We start from the raw sequence: 23,698 nt of genomic DNA, 5'->3' as shown, positions 1-23,698 counted from the left end.
TTTCAATATCTGTGTTTTTTCTGTATTTGAATTGTTTGTGCTGTTGCAATGAAAATGATATCGAATAATGGCGGCGAAATTTTGTTGAAAGATTTTGTCCCCAGGTGGTGTTAGTAAATTGTTGGAATAATTAACCAATCAGACTGCTAAGACAGTTGTAAATTTCCATGGCATAAGGCTCTGGCGTACTGTAGGCACGCTAAAGTCTAAAAACCACTATGCAATACATTTGTTTGGCATAAAATCATGATTATTATATGAGCATTTAAAGTTAATGATTTCCACATGGACAATTCCAAAAAAGCTGTGTACTTAAGTTATGACCAAATCACTTTGTTATTTGAAAGAAATACGTACCTAATATATTTCATAAAAGTCATCTTTGCTTTTGACTTTTTTCTCCTCAAATTAATCTTCAAATGAAACACGCATGTAAAGCCAAAATACAACACGAATTTAAAGGACTTTATCCCATTAATAAGCCTTATTATGGCTTTAAACTAAAGACTGTTTAGTCATATTATATCTATTTCCTGTTCGTTATGTCATGATTTCGTAGTACATTGCTCTGGATCTCGTACTACGTATATAGTACACCTGGTTAAAAAAGGACAAATTCAGTGAAGCTAATCCTTATACATAACCAACAAATTGTATCACCGTAATCAATTACAAAAATTACGACACATTTTGTATTGAAAATGCATTGATGTATATATCCTATCTATTAAACATTACATATATCATAAAATATTTTGTTTAACATTTTGTTGATTTGACGAATTACTTCAGATGAATGTTGGTTTTATAAAATACAGGGAAATGTTTAAATCATGAACAATTGGAATACCTACGATACGTTTTTATATCTTTTAAACTTTGGCGGAAGATGACAACATTATTAATTAATAACAGACACACAGAGAATAATGATGTATAGAAAACTGTTGGAGTATGTTGGACTTAACTAAACAGGCATATCATTGTTTGGACATGCACTTAATGTGATACAAAGTGACAATGAAGATTGAATAATAGAATAATTTGAATACTGGAAAGAGGACACTACTTTTGTTAAGCAGCCATACCATTGTTTGGTCATTAAGCCATATCTTAATAGAACTTAAGGACACAAGAAATATTAATATGTAACATAGTATATAAAACAAGTTACATAAGTTCATGATCGTTGGATAGTAAAATCAAGAACTTCACAAATAATTGAGTTAATTGTTTGGATAAATAAAACCCCTTATTACACTCATTTTTTCCTGGATAAAAACATCGGTTATTTGCTCACTACTTTTCTAGATAAAACGTAGTTCCGTACTCACTTCTGTCTAGATACATACTGTGTCCATGTTCTCACTGTGTTGTCTAGATAAAAACGTAGTTCGGTATCCTCTGTTTCCTGACCTTAAGTATATCATTTCGTGTGTAAACGTGACTATGACACGAGATATCAATACAGTTCTGTATTACAGTACAGACTAGCCGGAGGTAATATGTTTGTCTGTCACCCAAAGTTCTTTTGAATAAATTACGGATGTAGGACAAGGTATTATATGCAATCATTTGACGGTTATTATGTGATTAACATTTACATGAGGCTTAATACTCATAAAGACACCTCAAGGCCACCACCTCACGTCGAGTGTTATTTTTGTGGCTATTGATTGTATTATCTGAATGTAATAAATTATTGCTATTCTTTTAAGTTTCGAAAAGCAATTTTCAAATAAACAATTATTAGTATATATATTTCTTCTTAAAAAACGTAAGCTTAGGGCGACTTTTCTGATTTTCAATAAAAAAAATTAACATTATTTTTCGGATAGCAATATCAATTATTTACTATTATAATCAGGGTTTTTTGCCTAATGATGAGGAAAAAACCGGTATATAAGCTAGTATATTAATAATCCGAAATAAAAGGCCAAAATACAATTCTAACTACTAAAATCAAAATCATTTCTATGGAATATATATTCAGCCCCACTATAGGGCCTTCTTCAGTCCGAAATAAAACACTAACTACACAACGTCGTTCGTCTACATGTTTGTTTACATCTATTGTGTGCAGTGGTGCGAAAATGTTGCTGTTTTTCAGGCTAACCATCTGATCATAAAATTGAATTCATTTTCTGTGTTTAAAAAATAAGTAGTATATCAAGATGGTGGGTACTCCACATATCTCGAACAAATTCTTGTATTTTAAATGGATTGTATCTCGATCTGATATTATTGTTTTTAAAAACATTATTATTTTTTACATGAAAAAAAAATACATTCAACAAAGTTAAATTACCCATATTAAGTTTACTTTTGGTGGTAAAGGAGTTTAAGGTGATACCACGCGTTAACTATCTCATACAAATAAAAATAAAACCTTATATCAATATTGGTATAAGCAATTATGTTTTTTTTTTTCGGATTACATTGTTCTCAGGAAAAAAATTATTATAAATAACTATTTATATGTTTGCTTGTTATTTTGGTAAAATTTGTCCATGATAAATTTTTGATTTCTTTAAATAGAACATTGCCAGCAACATATAAACCAGGTCTCATTGATAATGGATGGTATCATAATAGCGCGTTACTTCCATTAATTTTATATATGTTCTTTGTTGTGTTTATCTATTGTAATATAAACTAAGCTGTCTATTTCAATAAAAAAATGGTGAGCACCAAGCATTTAAAAATATCTACAAATATTGTATCGCAGTATTTCCAATCATTTACACAATTAAACAATATTTGTAGCTGAACCTTCTTATGTTGAATCATATTAAGTCATTTTATTTCAGTTTTAATTTAATGTTATACCTGTTTCCTAGTAAATTACTAAGAAAGTAGGCCGTGTAATTTATTCAAACTTATAAATTCAGGTCGGTTGTTCCTCATCTATAGTCGATACCATATTTTTTTTAATAACTAACATAAAGTTTAAATGCATTTTATACTGCTATAGATATAGGCTTTGACACCAGTACCCATATTTTAATTGAGCATTTTACACATATCAATTTGTGTATAAACAATTACATTTACTTTCACCTAAGTATCGAAACAATCTAACGAGTCATAGGTAACTTTACTATGTCAATCAAATGCAAATTTTTGATTGGCTTACTACACTTTAGGGACTAATTTGCAAGTAACAACCGGGAAACAGAAAAAATCTGAAAGTCGGCGCTAAGTATTGGCAGTCGAGAATCCATATTTACTTATGCATGACGTCAACTATAAACGTTGCGGGCTTTTAAACCAGTTGAACAGGGATTCGTCTGACAGAATCTGTGTAGTGTACACGGATAAAAACCAAACGTTGGCTTATCTACAGAAAACATTTCACAGGTTCAAATATAGTTGTACTTCCAATCTTGATTGTAACTGAATCACCTTTTAGAGGAAACAGATTTCTGTGACAAACATATATTGTACTTCATAAAACAACCAACATGGCAAAGAAATGACAAATCGTCGCTAGACATCCCCGTAGAATTCTACAGGTATTACGTATGAAATTAAAGGGTTTAATTCACATTCGAGCCGAGATATGTAATAAAATACAAGCATGGCCTGGTTTGAGAGACACCATTTTTTATACCCTAGACAAATCCCATTATGTCAATATTGCCAATCTCGGGACCATGCATTAACAGGAAAAATAGTGGATGACTAATTTTATGTCCGAATGCATTAGTATTGAATTAAATGTGAAACCTAGTTCAAAATACAGCGCCAGTATTGACACTTATGTACAGAAACAATTACATAATGATGATGCAAGGACATTACAAAAGACAAAAACAATTTCAGTGACGCACGAGATTGCGGTTAGTAGACTGGTTATGCATTGCACGTCAGGATTGATATCGTACATGCGCAATTTGATTTGTTAATAATTAGTAACGAACAAGGGATACCTTTTTCAATATGGCGACTACATATTTTCGTATGGACAAAAATACCAAAAATCTATTTTCATTATGATACGCTTGACTTCTACTCTGGCTATGCCAATAGTTTATAAAAAAATGTAAACGATTTATTGAATTATGTATTGATGGGAAAAGCGAACTTTCCATGAAGATTGCATTGTATATTTGTTCCCGGAAACACTCATTCATGTCGTCAGCGTTTAGTTAAGGAAGTTTGGGATATTCAAACGAAGGAATTTATTTAGTTGATGAATTTAAATTTGACTGATTCTTAAAACATATTTCAAACTTTTTCCAATGCTAAATGCATACCTAAACATTATTCGAGCATCCTTTCCACCCTCGTTGTAACGTTACGGAGAACAGATTGAAAATACTACGGGATTTAACTGAACCCATAGATTTGTTCATTCGTATAGACCCATCAGGGCTCATTTGGTCCGGAATCTTGACTAAAATTAGTTGAGCCCTGGCCTGTCTTTAGTATCTAATGAAGAGGCAGCCTAGCGGAGCATTTATTGTGTACGAAGACTAAATAAACCAGTATAAACGAATTTGTATTAAGCGAATGGGGCAACAGTGTGAGGCTAGATGTACTTATTGATATATAGATAGAGGGCCGCACATGGGGGAAAAATAAAATCTTAAATCTTTTTTACATTAGTGGTAACACTTTAAACATAATTAAGGAGTTATAATTTAATGGTGCAGAAACCAACAATTTTGATAAATTAGAACGAAAGAATCAAATTATGATAAAATAATAATTAGAACTATATCTATCACTTATTAGATCAAAAATGTACATCCCTAGGTGGAAAACCAACAACAACCAAGGTCAGGAAATGATTACTGATTATTATTACATCCTGGGATGGTTAAGCAAAACAAGTATATTTTAGATTATAAAAAGTAATTGAAGTCTAAGTACAATCAGTATTATACTTCTCCCGACAGAATATAACAATAAATGTAAAATGAAAAGATGCACAAATCATGATAATTAAAACAAGGTATCATTTTTAATATACGTTTTTAAGTTTTTTTGAACACATTGAAAAGTGTTGTATAACTCCATACTAAAATAATAGTAAAATTAATTATATATAAGATAAATAAGTAAATCAAGAAAATATGAATGCAAAACAAAGATCTTTGTTTTCATATTGACCATTCTCATGTTTAGTAACATATGGGTTCAAAAGATTTATTATAGGCTGTATTCTTAAGGACGGTCCTCTTTGATTTCTCATAGGTTAATGTTGGATGAAATACTCATGAATAAACATCGACACAGACAACCCATCCCTCAATACACGAAGACCTTCATTCCTGGGTACAAAACGTCAACATTCTCTAACAAATCTATACTATGTTGTAGTTGTACTATCCAATTTCCCATTAGGTAATATGGTCCCTGTCAAGTCTGCTGATCGGCCAGAATTGTCAACAACTGGTCGGTCCTGAAGGTCATGTCTCAATCATCAACAATAACATTTCTTACTAACGAATTATCCATATGTCACTTTTGTTGAGTCATTTAGTGTGAAGTTTTTCCATATGGTCCTGCTGGTATTTATACTGGTCCGGATGGAGTGTTCTTTTAGGCTATACGTCTGACTAAAACCTCTTTCCACAACGTGTCATCCTTTCGATAAGGCTTCTCTCCTTTTTATGTGTCCTTTGGTTGACATTTGAGAGTGACCTTGATGTTGATTGAACCCCCTATCACATACATCCACATTATGTAAGGTTTTCTCTCGGCTGTATTTGTCCAGATGTTTCCTCTGTAGGTCACCTGTTTGGACTAAACCCCTTACCACAAATATCACATTTTTGTAAAGGTTATCTCTCCTGTATGTATCCTGAGGTGTGCCTGTAGATTACCAGTCTGACTAAACCCCTTATACCCCTAACAAAATAAGGGCATTTTGTTAAGGGTTTCCACTCCTTGTATTTATTCCTAGGTGTGCCGGTAGTACGACCCGTCTTACTACTAACCCCTCTTACCACAAAAATCACATTTGTAATGTCTCCCTCCCCGTATGGTGTCCCCGAAGATGGTTTATGCAGTTGACCTGCCTCACTAAACCCCTTATCAACAGGGGACATGCACATTTTGCATGTGTTGTCTCCCGTATTGTATCCTGAGGTGTTTCTGTTGTAGACCTGTGCTCACTAAACCCCTTAACACTGACAGCAAATTTGTATTGTCGGTTGTCGCCTGTTATGGTATGCTGAGGTGAATCTTTAGGTTAGATGGTCGTTTGAAGGCCCTTTACCCACATACTTCACATATTGTAATGTTTCTCTCATCCGTATGTGTTCATCTAAGGTGTGTGTCTGTAGTTGGTTTGTGCCCACACAAAAAACCCCTTACCACATACATAACACTTGTAAAGCGTCTCTCTTCGAGTATGTAATCCTGAGGTGTTCTCTGAATGTTAGGATGACGTAATTGAAGCCCTTACCACAGACATTCACATTTGTAATGTTTTCTCTCCTGCGTTTGTGTCCTGATGTGTGTCTGCATTTTGATGTTTGCACACTAAATCCCCTTACCACATACATCACAATTGTAAAGTCACTCTCGTGTTTGTATCCTGAGGTGTTTCTGTAGGTTAGATGTCGTAATTGAAAGCCCCTTAACCACATACTTTCACATTTGTAAGGTTTTCTCCAGTATGTGTCTTCGAAGGATGTGTTGTAGATGATGTCGAATGAAAGCCCTTACCACATTACATCACATTTGTAAAAAAAAAAAAGGTTTCTCCCTGTATGTATCCGGAGGTGTGTCTGTAGGTTACTTGACTCACTAACCCCTTACACAGACATCACTATGCAATTTTCATCCATTATCATTGTCACTTTTTTATAATTTTAACTTACAAAAGTGCAGCAGCTCATTATCCTTACCAATAATTGGCCGCAAAAGGGAGATTGACAATAAAGGCAGCTGTTTACGATGTTGTGATGTTTGACTAAGCGTCTTACGTCAGGGACTAAGCTTAAAATAGATAAAAAAAAGTCTACTAGATTGTATGGTGACTGGACTGGTTTACCATCTATGGTAGCTCAATCGGTTTATGATTTTGTAATATTACTTGTACATAAACTACATCCTCGTTCTTGCCGCTAAATTTCCACCTTTTTTACATAATTTTTATAGTAATTAAATACCTCAAGTCCCTGTATTAAATAGGGATGACGAATAGTCGGTACTTTACAGTAGATCACTGGAATTTGAGAAATAGAAAAGTTTGTATCAATGTGGACCCATCAGAGTGTTATCTTGTACACATGTAGCTGTCGTGAATAATATGCAAATGAATGATATTGTATCGAGCGCCTGTGTTGTGTTCCGTCTTTGTATTGGTTGATCGTGCATGTATTGTTATAGTCGGGTATATTGGGGGCCAGTGTTCTGTCCATTTCATTGTGGTGTACTGAAGGATTGAGTTCCTGGACCTAAAAGATTTTAAATAGAGGTGGGTAATAGGTATAGGATGGTAGGGTTGTAGGTGGGGTATGGAGGGATTGTCGGGGGATATTTTGTAAATATATGTGTTAGTCTCGTCGTTGAGCCGTACGTCTTGTGTAACATCGTTTAATATGTAATGTGTCGTTATAAATAAATATTTTGCGTGTTAGCACTAGTCGACCCAAACTGGAATACTGCTCTTCCATATGGGATCCCCACAAACACACACCAAATTCAACAGATATAGAAAAAAACACAACGCAGAGCAGCAAGATATGTTCACAACAAATATCACGACACCAGTTCAGTTACAAACATGATACATCAGCTCAACTGGCCAACATTACAGACACGACGGCTACACACAAGATTAATACTTTTCACAAAATAATACACAATATAGTTGCCGTCGATTACCAGACCATACTCATACCAGTAGACCACATAACCAGACACTCCAATCCACACACCTTCAGACAAATATCTGCTACAGGACACATACTAATATTCATTTTTCCTACAAACAATAACACAATGGAATCTCCTTCCTGTAGAAGCAGTGCAATGGACTACGTACACTCGAGGACTTCAAGGAACATATTTCCAATGTAGCCCTTGAAACCCCTCACGCATTAGTTCTGCACACACATTTTATCTATATACTAAAAAAAAATCAAAAAAAAAAAATAAAAAAAAAATCACAAATTTAGTCCCTTCACACCCTTGCACCCCTCGCCTACAGATCACCGTGACATAATCGTCATATTTTGACGGCGTCATATAAATAGAAGAACGAAGAAGAAAAGCATTTGTTCTCATTTTCCTCACCGGCAAAATCAAACAAAAAACCTACGATCCTGGGTTGAAGCACACGGGTAGGGAGCCGGGTATGTAGTTTGTAGGTATTAAAACAAACTGGGCCCCGTCTCGCTCCTTTTACATACGAGTAGGAATTGTTATGTGTTGCTTCATGTGTTTGGGGAATGTAGAATCGTTAGAGTGAGTGACAGCAACACGTCCATTCATTCTGGATTCCTTTTCATTCTTTTCAATTCTCTATCTTTTACAACAAACTAGTTCCAAAGTTCCAAATGTGATTTTAGAGTTATTTCCCCTCTTGCCCTTACAACTAGATCGTTAATCACTCATTCCAATTACAATACTTATAACACATGCCCTTAAATAAAAATTTTGCCCAATGTGTCAAAAAAAATTACCATGAGTGATGAAAAGATTCAGTGCATGGACACTAAAGAGAAAAATTACATGAAATTCAGTTAATAAAAGAAATGCAAACAGTTGCATTAAAAATACATTGAACTGTATATTACTAAATAGTATAAGGGGAATTATGTCAATTGGTAAATTTGGTTTTGTAAAAAAACATACTTGAAATTGGAGTAATGATTAAGTTTTAAACATTTGTCAAGGTAATGCTACTGAAGCATTAAATTGACCCAAAAGTATCAAAGAAAGAAAACATAATTCAAACAGTAGTGTATATGAAAATACAGTGAACATCAATTGATATGGTATCATTCAGTTTGGTCAAAGTTCACCAGGCTAATTATATGAGGTACATACAACATACATTATAATTCAATATTCAGTATTCACTTAGAGTTGATAGACCATAAGATTTCTCACTAAAAATGTGTACATGTTGATATAAAATGGTGGTATGTTATAACTCATTGTAGCCATAGGTACAACATTATTGAAAAATCAAGGGAATATGAATCTTAATAAGAATATTGGCAATTATCATAAGAGTTCAAGATAAAGCGCACATGTCTTTGCATACAAAGTCACACAAGGTAAAGAAATGTGCAAATTATTACAAGTATACAAAATACTCCTATGGTACACAAATTTATTGATAATGAATGGATATGATCAACAATGGTGTAACCATATACATGTAATCTACTGTGTCCGTAGTAACATGGAGTAATACTTATTAAAAAAAACAATAGTTGAAAATTATACAATGGTGTTGGCATAAAAAGATTATGAAATATAAACATAAGTCATTATGTTCAAAACAATACAAAGAAACTTGTTGAAAAATTGGTAAATTTCAAATTCAACTATAAAATTGGAGATGAAACAAGCCTAGGATTATACTAAAGAATGTTCATTTCACTTACAATGAATCAGGCTTGGTTTATAAAGTAGTTAATACAAATAACTAAACACATTTAGGTGGGCATTTAGCGATTAACTGTAGAGCTTTTGTGTTCAAACTTGAGGCAGGACACCAAGTTGCTAACTGAGCTGGCTCTCCAACCGCATGTACAAGATACTGAATACCAGCTGCAGTTTGTCGTTGAGCAAGCACTTTCTTCACCTTGACCTTAGAAGTGGTAGGATCTTGGGTGGCGAAAACAATGTCAGAGTCAATGTGATCAGAATCTCTGTACCGCAGATGTTTCCATATCTGTCACTGTGGACGATGGGATTGAACAGGAGGTTTAGGTAATTGTCGTCGTCGCAGAGCTGAGGATTCCTTTCCTAGCACATCTTCCTAATAAGATGAAGACATCAAAGGGGAATTACTCTGTCGATAATCTCCCTTGTCAAGCATTACAGTCAGAGTTTGGGTACCTGTAGTCTGAAAGGTCCGTTTGGAGGTAACTGTGAAGAAACTTGACGGTGATGGTTGTCGTTAATGAGCAATCTTCAAACGGTCAACATGAATAGGTTGAGAAAAAAATTTCTTTCCTGTAGGGTCAGTTAGTGTGACCATATGGCCACTGACGTGTTCATCAATGACATAAGGACCATCATAATGATGATGAAGTGTCTTTGCAGGTGACCTGTGTATTCATTAGTCATGTAAACATAATCTCCTGGCTTGAGATCTATAAGGTCTTTACCCTGATTGGTAGCTGTCAACATATGATGTTGGGTTTTTGTACATTTGCATGTAGATCAGTACGAATGTCATTTAAGAGTTGTTGCTTTTGAGCGACGTAATCACTCATGTCTACTGGAAGAGATTTCAGATCCTTCGTATGATTAACAAGAGGAAACTTTGGTCGCTGGGCAAAAATAACCTCAAATGGTGAAAATCCTGTGCTGTTGTGTACAGATTTGTTCATAGAAAATATAACAGCAGGTAAAACTGTGTCCCAATTATTACACTCGTCATTCATGTAGGGAGTAAGGCGAACTCCAAGGGTGTTACGAGTCCTCTCACAAGCTCCTAGACAATGGTGTCTGAAGCTGGGGGTAAACTGTTGGGGTATAACAAGTAGATCACAGAGTGCTGATGTAACTTTAGCAGTGTACTTTAACTCTGTACCTTGGTCGCTGATCAATGTATCGCAGACACCATAGGTTGTGAAGAGTGTAAAGAGCGCTTCTGACACTGTTACAGCATCCTTGGCAGGGATAGGTATGGTCACAATATATTTTGAGAATAAATCCACAAGTCTATTTCCCATACAGAAACAGGTTCCGAAGGTGTCGGATAAGCCACGATTTTATTTTATCTATGTACATTGGTTATTTTCCTGGCTTGACCCAATGACTTGGGTACAACAAGTTGATAATGAGATAGAGTTGCTCTAGCCACACGCGAATGGAAAAGAATCCCATGAATGAGAGCATAGTCAGCTTGCTGTCGGAGGACAAGTCTCGATTTGCGTGGAGATTTGGGTAACTTCCCTTTGGACAGATAGTTGATTATAGGAAAAAGTTCATGGTCATGCTTCTGTTTAGCTATGATGCTATCTACAGACATGTCAGGTATATCTAGTTGATTAAGATATGTTTCAACAAATTCCTCATCTGTTGTAGTGTCGCTTGAGCTTCGTGATTGTCCATCATTGCTCTCATCAGTACTCTGTACATGTGTAGGTACATTGTGAAAGTCTAACTGATCACGGTCCTCTGAAGTAATGATATTGTCTCGCATTGTTGAGTAATCAGTACCATTTGATGTACATGTGTTGTCCTAACATTAACAAAAACTGCTTTGAGAGCAATTAGTATCACACACATTGATATCGCTTATTGTCCGTCTAGGATTGTTTCCCTTGTGCCTTGTCTGACTAAAATAGTCATTCTTGTTGCTAAATTTCGGTATCAAGCTGTCCGTGTTGAATATTGGAATATCCGATTTAACTTCCGTTTTACGAGTAAGTTCACAAGTTTTAACGTCTACCGATGGATTTCCTGCATATGTAGCTTGGACTATCGTCGTTTTTGGCATCAAAATGTTCTGGAGTAAGGTGAGCACTATTATCACAAGACTTGCGTGTGTCATTAGCGATAACAACACAATTATCGCCTTTCTCATCTTCCAACAACATGTCAGATTTATATGTAGACTTGCGGTATGTAACACTGATTGGGTTGCGTGTTTGTACATGTAGACGGCGCTTGTTCGACTGTTTGACTCTATGACTAACATAATCTTCAATATTGTCTTCTGTGTCCGCATCATATACTGATAAAATGTCCTGTTTATGCTCGACACGTACATGATTGATATTACTAAATGTGTTGATAACCATAGAGTTCGGTGAAATAACTCGCACCGTGTTAGGTTTTTCCACAACATTGTCAAAGTAGGGGTCGTCTTCATCAGGGCTGGATCCAAGCATTTCCGGAAACTCTGTATTACGAGTGAGAGCATCAGGGACTACCATTTCTGATGCAGGTTTATAGATGATATCAAAGTCAAATGGTCGTAACAGAGAGCAACCAACTAAATAATTTTACATAGACCACAGTGTTAAACTTTGTTAAAGTTTTGTACTGTATTATTAAAACAAAGGAATATTAGTTAGCTATGGTGTTCTATAATTAAAAATTAGGTTCTCATATAAACACTAAATAGAAAAAAAGTTTGGGTCCTTCTGCTCCAACCAGGGTAGCTTTATTGAAATCAGGCGCATTTTGCACTAAAAAATCCTGAAATTATAATGTTTTTACCTATTCATTATCAAAGTTGATATTTTGAACCTAAATCTCAATATGAATTTCTTTCCAAATTCATATCATGGTTATCTAGGAATACTTACCTGTCAGAAAACATTTTTACTTTTGAAATTCATAATTAGCCAGCCAATCAGCGGCCGGGTTAAAATTCTACCCTGGGCTCAATCTTGTACACACAGGGGCCATTTCGAAGGTCTTTTTTATTTAGTTGGTTGATACCTAACATTGTTAACCAGAGCTCGTAAATTGCACCCTTGAGTTGTTTTTGATACAATGCGCGTAGTGCTTCATGATCACATTCAATTACGAAATGGCGACCTCGTACGTATGATGCACAGTCTAATACACTTGTAACAACTCCGAGTAGTACAAGTTTGGTTGGACCAAAAGATTTTTGATAACATCTTAGTCCTTTAAATTTAGACCCAAAACGAACAATATGGTCAGATCCATCCTCATAACGTTGATATAACATGTAGCCAATACCCTTGCTGCTGGTACTGAGATACGGAATTCCACATTGTATCGCGGAAAAGCTAAATGCTAGAGTTTACCAAACTATCTTTCAATATCTGGAAACACTCACTATGTTCCTGTGTCCATACAAATGGTGTGCCTTTCTTGAGAAGTTTGTATAAAGGTCCAGCTATAGCACTAAATTTTTTGATAAATTTTCTAAACCAGTTGAATAATCCTAAAGCACGCTGTAATTGCTTACGTGTAGTAGGTAATGGGAATTGTTTGATGATCTCAATCTTTCCAGCCGGTGGTTTTATACCGTCCTTGGATATCGAATGTCCGAGGAAAACACAGGAACTCTGTCCGAACGCGCACTTATAGGGTCCAAGTTTTAAGCCTGCCTGTTTCAAACGATCCAGTACTTCAGTGACATCAGGTAAATGTTGTTCAAATGTCTGAGATATTATACATATATCATCAAAATAACATAATACTGAAACAAATGTCAAACCATAATGAGGAAAAACGGTATAAAGCTAGTATATTGATAATCCGAAATAAAAGGCCAAAATAAATTCAAAGTAAAATCAAAATCATTTCTATGGAATATATATTCAGCCACTATAGGGCCTTCTTCAGTCCGAAATAACACCGAAATGTCAAACCTTTGAGTACTTTATCCATTAAAAATGGAAAGTATTTGGGGCTGTACGGAGACCCATTAGAAGTCTGAGAAATTTGAAAGTGCCATAACAAGTATTAAAAGCAGTATATTTACAAGAATCATCAGAAATAGGCATTTGGAAAAATCCCAAGCGCAAATCCAAAAGTGTTATAAAGATAGGGGTGCGCTCCGAGAAGGATCCAGTCAGCTGTTGTAATTAAGGTATCGTGTATCTGAAATCTTGTGTTTGTGTGTTAAGATATCTGAAATCACAACAGAACCTGTATGAGGAGAGACTAAGCTCTCTAGTTATGGGCGAGTCACCTACAGATTTAGGCTTAGAACTTTTAGACAATAAAACAATTGGACTTGTTATAGGTACTTCCTCTTCCTCACTGACTGCAGCAATAATACCTTGTTCTAACAACTCACCTAATTGGTGTCTTAACACTTCCTTTTTGTCAGGAGGTAACCTCTAAGGACGCTGATGTTTAGAGACGGCATCAGGTTTTAACATAATCTTAAGTTTAACAAGATTGGTAAGACCTAAACCTGGATTTTCATCCGTCATAAAAACATCTTTGTGTGTGTAAAAGCTATCGAAGTAACCTAGACTTCTCATCAGATGATAACTCTGAATTTAGTTCAAAGTATTCACTAAATTTCTGGAAATCTGGACTGTGGTCAAGGGAGGTAACTCTCTCATCACTTCTACATGTAGTGCTACTAGTGTACATGTCATGATCACAAAATTCACTATGTGAATAAATGTTTGGAGTCAAAAATTCCTGAATTTGTTTACATGAAAAAGAAACAATATCTACAGTGTTATCGAAAATATGACAGTACAGATTTCTTATTTACATGGATACTGGCATTGGTTGGGTTCAAAATCTTAATCTGTACTAAATGATCAGGAGAACATGTTGCTACAGATTTACATACTCATAAACCCATAAACCGTAGTTGAGGATGACTTTCACAAATCCCTTGCATACCAATCTGGATATCACTTGAAAGTTTCCCCCTAACTACACATTCCGAGTTTGGATCAACAACAAAGAAGGGCGTCGCGAAGAGTTGATACCCGTCCTAGGCCAGCTGGTACAAAAAAACGAAGTTGAGACGGTAAGTCTTCAATGAATTTGAAAGTCATATCACGTTCACTTTTTTGTAAACGCAAGCCTTTCCTCACAACAACTGCACGATACTCTTCAATTGCTTCTGAAGGATTAAGTTTCAAATGATGCCAGTTGGCCTCCTCAGCAATGAGGGCTGGATTGTCTCCACATTACTCTTGGCGAAAGCTGGCCTCAATCTGGGGCCATGACAGTCTCTGATTACTAGTAAGCGTGTCAAACCAGACCAAAACAGGGCCTTGAAGCCTCAAATGAAAACACGCTATAATTTGTTCATGGTTATCAACTAGTCCAGAGAGTGTGAAATAACTGTGAAACTCACGCAAAAACTTCTCTCCGTCTTCATTCATGAATCCCGAAAATCATAAATGTTTATCTGGGACGACGTCTCGAATGATAAATGTCGGTCCGACTCCATGGCCACGTGATGAATTATAGGCGGGAACGTGAACATTATAATTACCATCTGGTTGAAGGAAATCTGTCTGTGGTAAACGGTACCCCGGGTTCCCGTCGGGAGTATATTCATATTTGGATGGTCATCAGGGCATGGTATTTCAGTATTTGTCACAGCACAGTTCATTCCGTTTCCCGCCATGGCGTGATAGCGTTTAACGTTGTTCTCCGTGATCCCGTCAGCATGGTCACTCCATCGAATTGGTGTGTCGAGGTGCGAAATTGGGTCACAGCCTGAAGTATACATACTGTTAGGAGTACCCAATTCTCTATATTTAACAACAAAAGAGTTCCAAAGTTCCAAATGTGATTTAGAGTTATTTCCTCTTTGCCCACAACTAGATTGTTCCATCACTCATTCCAATACAATACTATAACACTTTATTCCTCAAAAGTTATGTTATACGTTATGTGAATATCTTGAAAAAATGGAGCCAACGTGCCTAATATTTTGTGACATTTCTAAAGCGTTTGATCGTGTGTGGCACAAGGGATTGGGTGTGAAACTGGCAAATTAAGGAATAGGCGGGAAACTTCGAAATTGGTTAAAAAATATGTTAGTAATCGTAGACAACAAGTTTTTGTAGGAAATAGTAGATCTTCCGTTAAAACTACAAATGCTGGTGTTCCGCAAGGGTCAGTATTAGGACCCCTACTTTTTATTCTCTATATAAATGACATCACTGATAACCTTGAGAGCCTTTCCAAATTGTTTGCTGATGATACTTTTTTTATTATGTTCTGGACCTTCACTTATAGCAATCAAACTAAAATAAAAATAATGATCTTGTTAAAATTCAAAATTGGGTAGACAAATGGATGGTCAAATTTAATCCCCTGAACATGAGCATGTTATGGATTTAAGATTTAATAATGTTAATGTAGAGTTTGTAGATAAGCACCTAGGAGTTACTCTGGATGCTAACTGTAAATGGAGTATCCATATAGATCACATTTGTAAAAACGTATCTTAACAAGTAAGTGTACTTCGCAAGCTAAAATATATTTTAAATAAACAAACTTTAATAAAAATTTATAAAGCATACATGCTGCCATTATTTGAATATTGTTGTGAAGTATGGGATGGGTGTACTCTCGGTGACGCAGATACATTGGAAAAACTTCAACTAGAAACTGCTAGAATAATAACCGGTTTACCGTCCTATGCTAGTAGACACTCGCTATACTCTGAAAGCGCAGTGGAGCCTCTTGCTAATCGCCGCTCTCGGAGGAAATTACAACTTTTTTTTACAAAATAACTAAAAAATTAACACCCTTTTATCTATCTAATTGAGTACCTCCTCTAGTCTCTGAAAATACACATTATAACATCCGTGACGCAAATAATTATTCTCTACCGAACTTCCGACTTCAACTAACAAACTTATCATTTTTCCCCATCTACTATTCAATTTGGAATCAACTAGATTTAGAAATTCGACAAAGCGTTTCGTTATCGGTATTCAAAAAATCTATTAACATTAACATTCCACCAGCCCCTAATTACTATTATTTCCTTGGATATATTGTACGGATGATAGACAAGTGTTTGCTTGGTGTGTGACTGACGTAACTATGGAATATTCCTCGAACATTCCTGAGGAAAGCCGCCGGTTGTAGCCTCGACCAGCGATTCTTTTTGTTGTTTTTTACCGTTACAATACTTGAACACATATTCTGTTTTAATGTCAAATACATTTTAATTGGATCTAATAACAACTCTTAATTATTATTTTGAATCCGACAACGAGGAAACTTTGTTTACACTTCATACTATAGGCCAACCGAGTAGGCTAATGACGAGCATGATATTGTCGGTGCCGCCTAAGGATCAGTCTTGAGACAAATAGAAGACCGAAATCGTTTTTTAGTTTATAATTAATTCAAAGCAAATATGTCATCTGTGAAAAAGTAAAATGTAAATCAAGTAATTAAAGTTACTTTAGATTATCATATGACGCAAAATCTTACCGAAGCGTGAACTAGAAGTAGTCCGATCCTACTCTGGATTTGTATTCATACGTCGTTGCGTTTACGCTAATTTGAACGCAACTCCCCTTCCGTTGACTATATAGGGGCATATGTAAATATATTACTTTACATGCTAGTTCATAAAGTTCATGTCACAGCATCGTGAAAGTAGATTTCTATTGACTTGTTGAGGAGATCCGCGCAATGCTTTGTAAATTTGCCCGCTCAAATCCTTTGTTAACACCAAATAGATTCTCTAAGAGAAATTTCTGGTTATCTTCAGAAATATGTTATATTTCCGAAGATGGACGCAAATTACTCCAAGATATCGCGGACACTTTAACACTTGTAATGCCAATATGCAAATCTATTATAAATGATGATATATAAAGGCGTTTTATGTTTACTCTGACAGATACTGTGATACGTTACAGCTTGGTCAAATGCAAAAATCATGTTGCATTTCCAATTAATAATATTAGCTTATATTATTACTAGCGAAACGACTGCATTTCGTTATGAACATGTGTTTTAACTTTTGACACTACCCCCGAATACGCGTCCGTCTACGTGTACGAGTACGTCTACGCTCAGAACTGGGGATGTCGAATAACGTCTCTATGGACACAGCCTTACTTTCAGAAGGCTTTGGGTTTTGTCCCCTGGTCGAGACACACCATCTTTTACGAAAGTGATACATGTATAAAATAGTACCTGCTCCTGCCTAGCGCTCAACATAAAATACAAGCTCGGTAATGGCATTTTAATTGATAAAAGGCAGCAATACAATACACCGTTGCCTTCATACACATCAAAATTATGCTTTAAACAAATCTTTCTTCGAGCATTTTCTTTTTTTGTTACTATCAACCGTGTTGTTTATATGTTTACTTTGTAAAGGAACATCATGAAAAATTAAATAACATGATGTTGGAAACAGTAACGTAAAAAAATTGTCAAAATTAAATATTCATCATCATTAATTAATCGTTCTACACTGATATTTGAATGGTATGAAATGTCATTTGGCAATGTGTTTCAATACTAGAATTCAATAGAACATAAGGTATTTAACGAACCGTCGAAATGAAGAGACAACTTAATTTACCCATGCCAACATGACAAAACAAACTGAATTGCATTGTGAACATTTTAAAAAGCTGCGTATGATCGACATTCTTTCATTGTGGTGCATCCGATATCAGAATCGAAGGACGAAATATGGTATCAAAACAAGTTCTATATTCTGCTGTACTAATGATAACATGGTGCTCATCGAACGTTACAGGTGAGTAGACATGACACAGGAATATATAGTGATATATCGCACCACTTTGAAAAACGATGTATGTGTTGTTATGACGACACACATCTTGCAACCTAAAGAGAAGGACGGTCACTTTTTAGCATGAATTTTGTTTTACCAAACTGTGAATGAATACGCTAGCGTTTTCGTAAACGATGCATCTTAAAAACATTACAAAGAATTGATATAAATGATTATACTTCCTTTTTAGACATCTTGTTAAGATAAAATAGGTTTCAATTTACGTTGACTTCTTAAGTGATCGATCGTCCAAATCAATACGTAACGTTGATGTATTTATTGCGACCTGACTGTAGTGTCGAGTTTTCATGCCATTCTCGTAGTATTTTCATAGAGACGAATCGACTAATCAGAAGGTCAGATTTAGTTAAAAATACAATTTTCATATGTAATACAAATAACAAATAAGCACGTGTTTATTTCAGCTATTCGGCTCTGTATCAATATTATCGCCCGTGAAAAATTAGAATGAAAATAAAGACCCGCCATACTCAAATACAATATGTGACTGCACTCTGTATATCCCACCTTGTCCATGTATTTTGTACGAAAACAACACTAATGTAGCAGTACTTTAAACTGAGTCCATTTTTACGATCAAATCGCAATAAAAGTTGTTACTGCTTAATTTTGTAAAATTAGTATTTCAATTGTATTTTCAACAAAATACTCTGATTCAAATTGAAATAACTGAAACATTTTCAGTAAGTTTTTTTTATGTTCACTTGCGTAGAACATTAGGGTTAACATGTAACACTGTTTGTAGTTCGTTGGGTTTGGGTTAGGACGAATATACTTCCCGGCCTATTATGCCTTTCGGCCGGGTACGAAGTAGTGCCTATGTGTCCGACATGTAGTGGAGCAGTGCCTCAGAAAATCACTCGCGCCCAATTTTTACTATTTGTAGGTTTTCAATTTTTTATCTGAATACATGCACATATATATTACTTTTGTCTAAACCAAATATAACGAACATCCTTAATATCTACCATACCGCTCACAAAACGTCAAGTTCACAATTTGTAGACCTGCCGTATAATTTTCCTACGAAAGAACCTTCAAATTAATATGTGAAAAAACTATTTTTCTTTGTGATATTTTATACAGTTGAGTGTATTACCCAGAAGGTAAGTGATATAAAAGTAGTTCGAAAAAAATGCATACACACGTTTTAATAATGGTTTGCATAAATAGGCATCAATTGTAGCTCTAAAGACGACACTATTATCTGTCTAAAAGGCTTTCGAACCACATCATTGCAGCTAAATTTGGGTTAGAATTATACTATGAAATTTATTGATGGTCATTGACTTTCAACACGGTACCATATGGAATATGTTTGGAAATGACCAATTCACGATATACAGGATCGGGCTTTTGTTGCTCACGTGTCAAAGATTCATTTCCTTAAGAACAGCTGTTTTTGTCTGATATTGATTTTTTTTTCTTTTTTTTTGAAAACATTTTTTTATTCAATTTCAATTTTATCAACAACACATTACAAATAAAATACATGTACATTCAAACTGATAAGCATGCAACCATATTCATTTGTATAGAATTTGACAACTAAACATCAATATAGGGTTGGCTATTTTATATGCCTTTACTTACTTTCACACACACATATATAAAGACAACACATACACAATGGGGGAGGGGGAGCTATATTAATTTGCAGACTGAAATTAGGTGGTTCACCGTTCACATGGTTCAATAGTTAACAGTTTGAACATCGAGTTTATTTAGCAGCACAAAAAGGTTTCATTCTCTATAAGTATTCCGTGTAATTATGTATATATATATGTGTGTGTCTCAAATAAAGATGCAAGTATATATATCCCAAGGTTTTTTTGATACAAGTTTATCCCAATTTTCACTCTTTATTAATGTTATAATGGTTGTGGGTTTAAACAAGTAGTGTTTAATTAATAGTAAAATAAGGTTATCTACTATCAAACCAGCATCGTGATAACTGAATTTTGATAGTTCAAAAGAAATTCACGTCAATATGGAGTTAAGCAAAAACTTCAACACTGACTAATTATAACAGAGTTTAGTTTGCCAATTCAAATTAGTAAAACAAAACTACATCATAGAGATATTAAGATCATAAGTTAAGCCAGTTTTCAAGATTATTTTGTAGCTCAATGTTGTTATGGTAAGCCTTATGCTTAACTCTCATCTACTTATGAGCTTTAAGTTCAAATTGCATATGATTTTCTTAACTTATTAAATTGATATCTTTTTCTAAACATTTTATTTTAAACAAATATTATTAATCAATAGTAAAATAAGATTATCTACTATCAAGTCTGCATCACGAAAACTGAATTTTCCAAATATAAATTCCTGTTTGATAATATCAACAAAAAATGTTATTAGCATTAAATATTACGTTTCTTGTCGAAATTCAATTTTACTATTTTATGCAAATCGACATCGTATTATATACCTAAAAGATTTAACTTTGTGCTTCCCCATCAGAGATTGTGTGCTGTTATATATTTATCATTACTGTACTTTTTGCTACCTATCCAAATTACCTTGGTCTTGGTGAAGTTCATTTTGAGTCCAGAAACTCTGGCATAATAATTAAGCTGCAGTAAAGTAATATTTAAAGATTTTTCTGAGTCATCAAGTATCGTCTGCAAATTGAGAGAGCGGTAATTCATGGTTATCAACTACTTATGTCTGAATTATTTCTTAATAATATTGATAAAATCTCCGCACATAATATAAAACTAAATGAAGAGACCGGATCCCCCTGTCGGCAACCGCACTCAATATCGAACAAATTTGTCAAGTAACCGCCAATATTGATAGCAGAGTGAATGTTTTTTGTTGTTTTTTTTTGAAAAAGTTGAATCCAATTAATTATTTGTTGTCCAAAATTGAAAAAAAGAAGTTTTTGAAATGAATATTTAAGAAACAGAGTCAAAAGCTTTTTCAAAGTTAATTAACAAAAGAAGGTAGGTATATTATATTCATCAGTATATAGCATTAAATCATATATCAGTCGTGTATTTTGGCCAATGTATCTACCTGGAATAAATCCATTTTGGTTATTACTTTTATTTTTTTTTATAAAAAAACGATTTATCAGGCTGTATCTAAAATCCATATTCATCATTAAAATGACTTATCTAATTTTACCCGATCCTATCGGATCCTTTAAATCGTCAACTCTGGTGATCTCCTGTTACATCATACAGTTGTGCCCTACTTTTTTATGATACAAATGGCTAATTTGGTAAGTAAATTTTAGCGTTATGAATTAATAAATGTTTGCATGAGAAAATGGCCTTGATTTATTTTCGCGGAGGATACACTGTTATTCAGAAGATTTGAAATGCTATGACGTTCAAACACTTAATCGAACCAAATATGGCGGATCGAAGTAGCAGGCGACCTGAGTGAAATTAAAAAAATAACCCGTAAATATCTCTGGAAACAAGTGTCGAAAATGTTGTATCCGAGGTTCTCCAGTTCAATCATCAAATGTCATTGAGTTATTGAAAAGTATGATTATATAAACACTTCTATTAATTTCATTGGATTCTAAGGTGAGCATAAAATATCAAATTCTAACTTTTTATGCTTTAAAGATGCTCCACCGCCGACGGAACATAAACGATACTGATCAATTGAAAAATAACTGGTGTTAACATTGTACTCGTTTAATTTTATATATAATTAACACAAAGGAGTAATATACAATTATGGCCCTCTGTAGAGGGATGCATTTAGAATTGTCTCCCAGGAAAGAATTATTTTCTCTCGGGCGAATAATTCTTTCCTGGAGGCCAATTCTAGATGTATCCCTACAAATAGGGACATAATCCTTTTACTATACCGAACAAAATTGAAATATATATTCAACTCATAACGATATTTCCCAACAACATTGCTTAATTTATCGGACTGCAAAATATAAGTAACAGCGTTCCATTGTTGGTTGATATTGCCGACGACGTCCACTTCTGGCCACGTGCGGAGCTTCCAAGGGGTTATTCCCCTGAGATTATTTTCCTTGTCTCCCAATTCCTGGGAAATATCTAATTATCCCACGCGAAACGCGTTTGCGAGTGTTTTTATTTTGGTTTCAGTGCGTCCGTCCGATATTTTTTTTCGGGCTATAACTCCAAAACCATTCAACGCAGCTCTTTGAAACTTGTATACATCAGACAAATGCCCTAGTTGTGCCTTTTGCTATTGCGGACCCCTTTTTTTGGGATTTTTTTCCCACTACCATGGAAATTTGGTCAAAATACCAAATAACCGTTTCCTTCTTTTTCCGGACTATAACTCCAAAACCGTTAACGCAGCTCAATGATACTTTCTGAATATATCAGACAAGTGCCCCACTTGAGTCTTTTGCTTTTATTGACCTACGATTTTATTTTTGGATTTTTTCCGTTACCATAGAAACTAAGTAAAAAATACGAAATTACTCTTCCTTTTTGTTTCCAGGCTATAACTCCAAAATCATTCAACGCAGCTCCTTGAAACTGTTTGTGTACTTCACACAAGTGCCCTAGTTGTGTCATTTGCTATTGCGGACCCTCTATTTTGGAATTTTTCCCATTACTATGGGCATTTAATAAAAATACCAAATAACCGTTTCCTTTTGTTTCCGGACTATAACTCCAAAACCGTGCCACGTAGTTCCATGAAACTGTCTGAATACATCAGACAAATGCCCAAGTTGGATTTTTTGCTATTGCGGACCTTCCATTTTTAGCTCACTGGCCCGTAGGGCCAGGTGGGCCAGTGAGCTTATATGTCATGGTGCGGCGTCCGTCGTCCGTCCGTTCGTCAACATTTTCTTGAATTCGTTACTTGTCATAGAGTTCTGCATGGATTGTAACCAAATTTGGCCACAAACATCTTTTGTGAAAGGAGAACAGAACTTGTATAGATTGTGGCTCTGACCCCCCGTGGGCATGAGGGGCGCAGCCGATAGGGGAAATAGATGTACATCCTATAAATCGCTACTAATCCTAGAGTTCTACATGGATTGTAACCAAATTTGGCCACAATTATCCTTGGTAGAAGGGAAACAGAACTTGCATAAATTTTGGCTCTGACCCCTTGGGGTAGGAGGGGCGGGGCCCTATATGGGAATTTGAGGTTACGGTATAATTCGCTACTTGTCCAAGTGTTCTGCATGGATTGTAACCAAATTTGGTAACTAACATCCATGGGGAAGGGGAACATAACTTTATAAATTTTGACTTTGACCCCCAGGGGCAGGAGAGGCGGGGCCAAATAAGGGGAATAGAGGTAAATCCTATAAATCGC

Source organism: Argopecten irradians, chromosome 13 (genome assembly GCF_041381155.1).
Source record: "Argopecten irradians isolate NY chromosome 13, Ai_NY, whole genome shotgun sequence".
Lineage (NCBI taxonomy): Eukaryota > Metazoa > Mollusca > Bivalvia > Pectinida > Pectinidae > Argopecten > Argopecten irradians.
The sequence above is the reverse complement of the archived record's forward strand: the minus strand, read 5'-3'. Positions refer to the sequence as shown.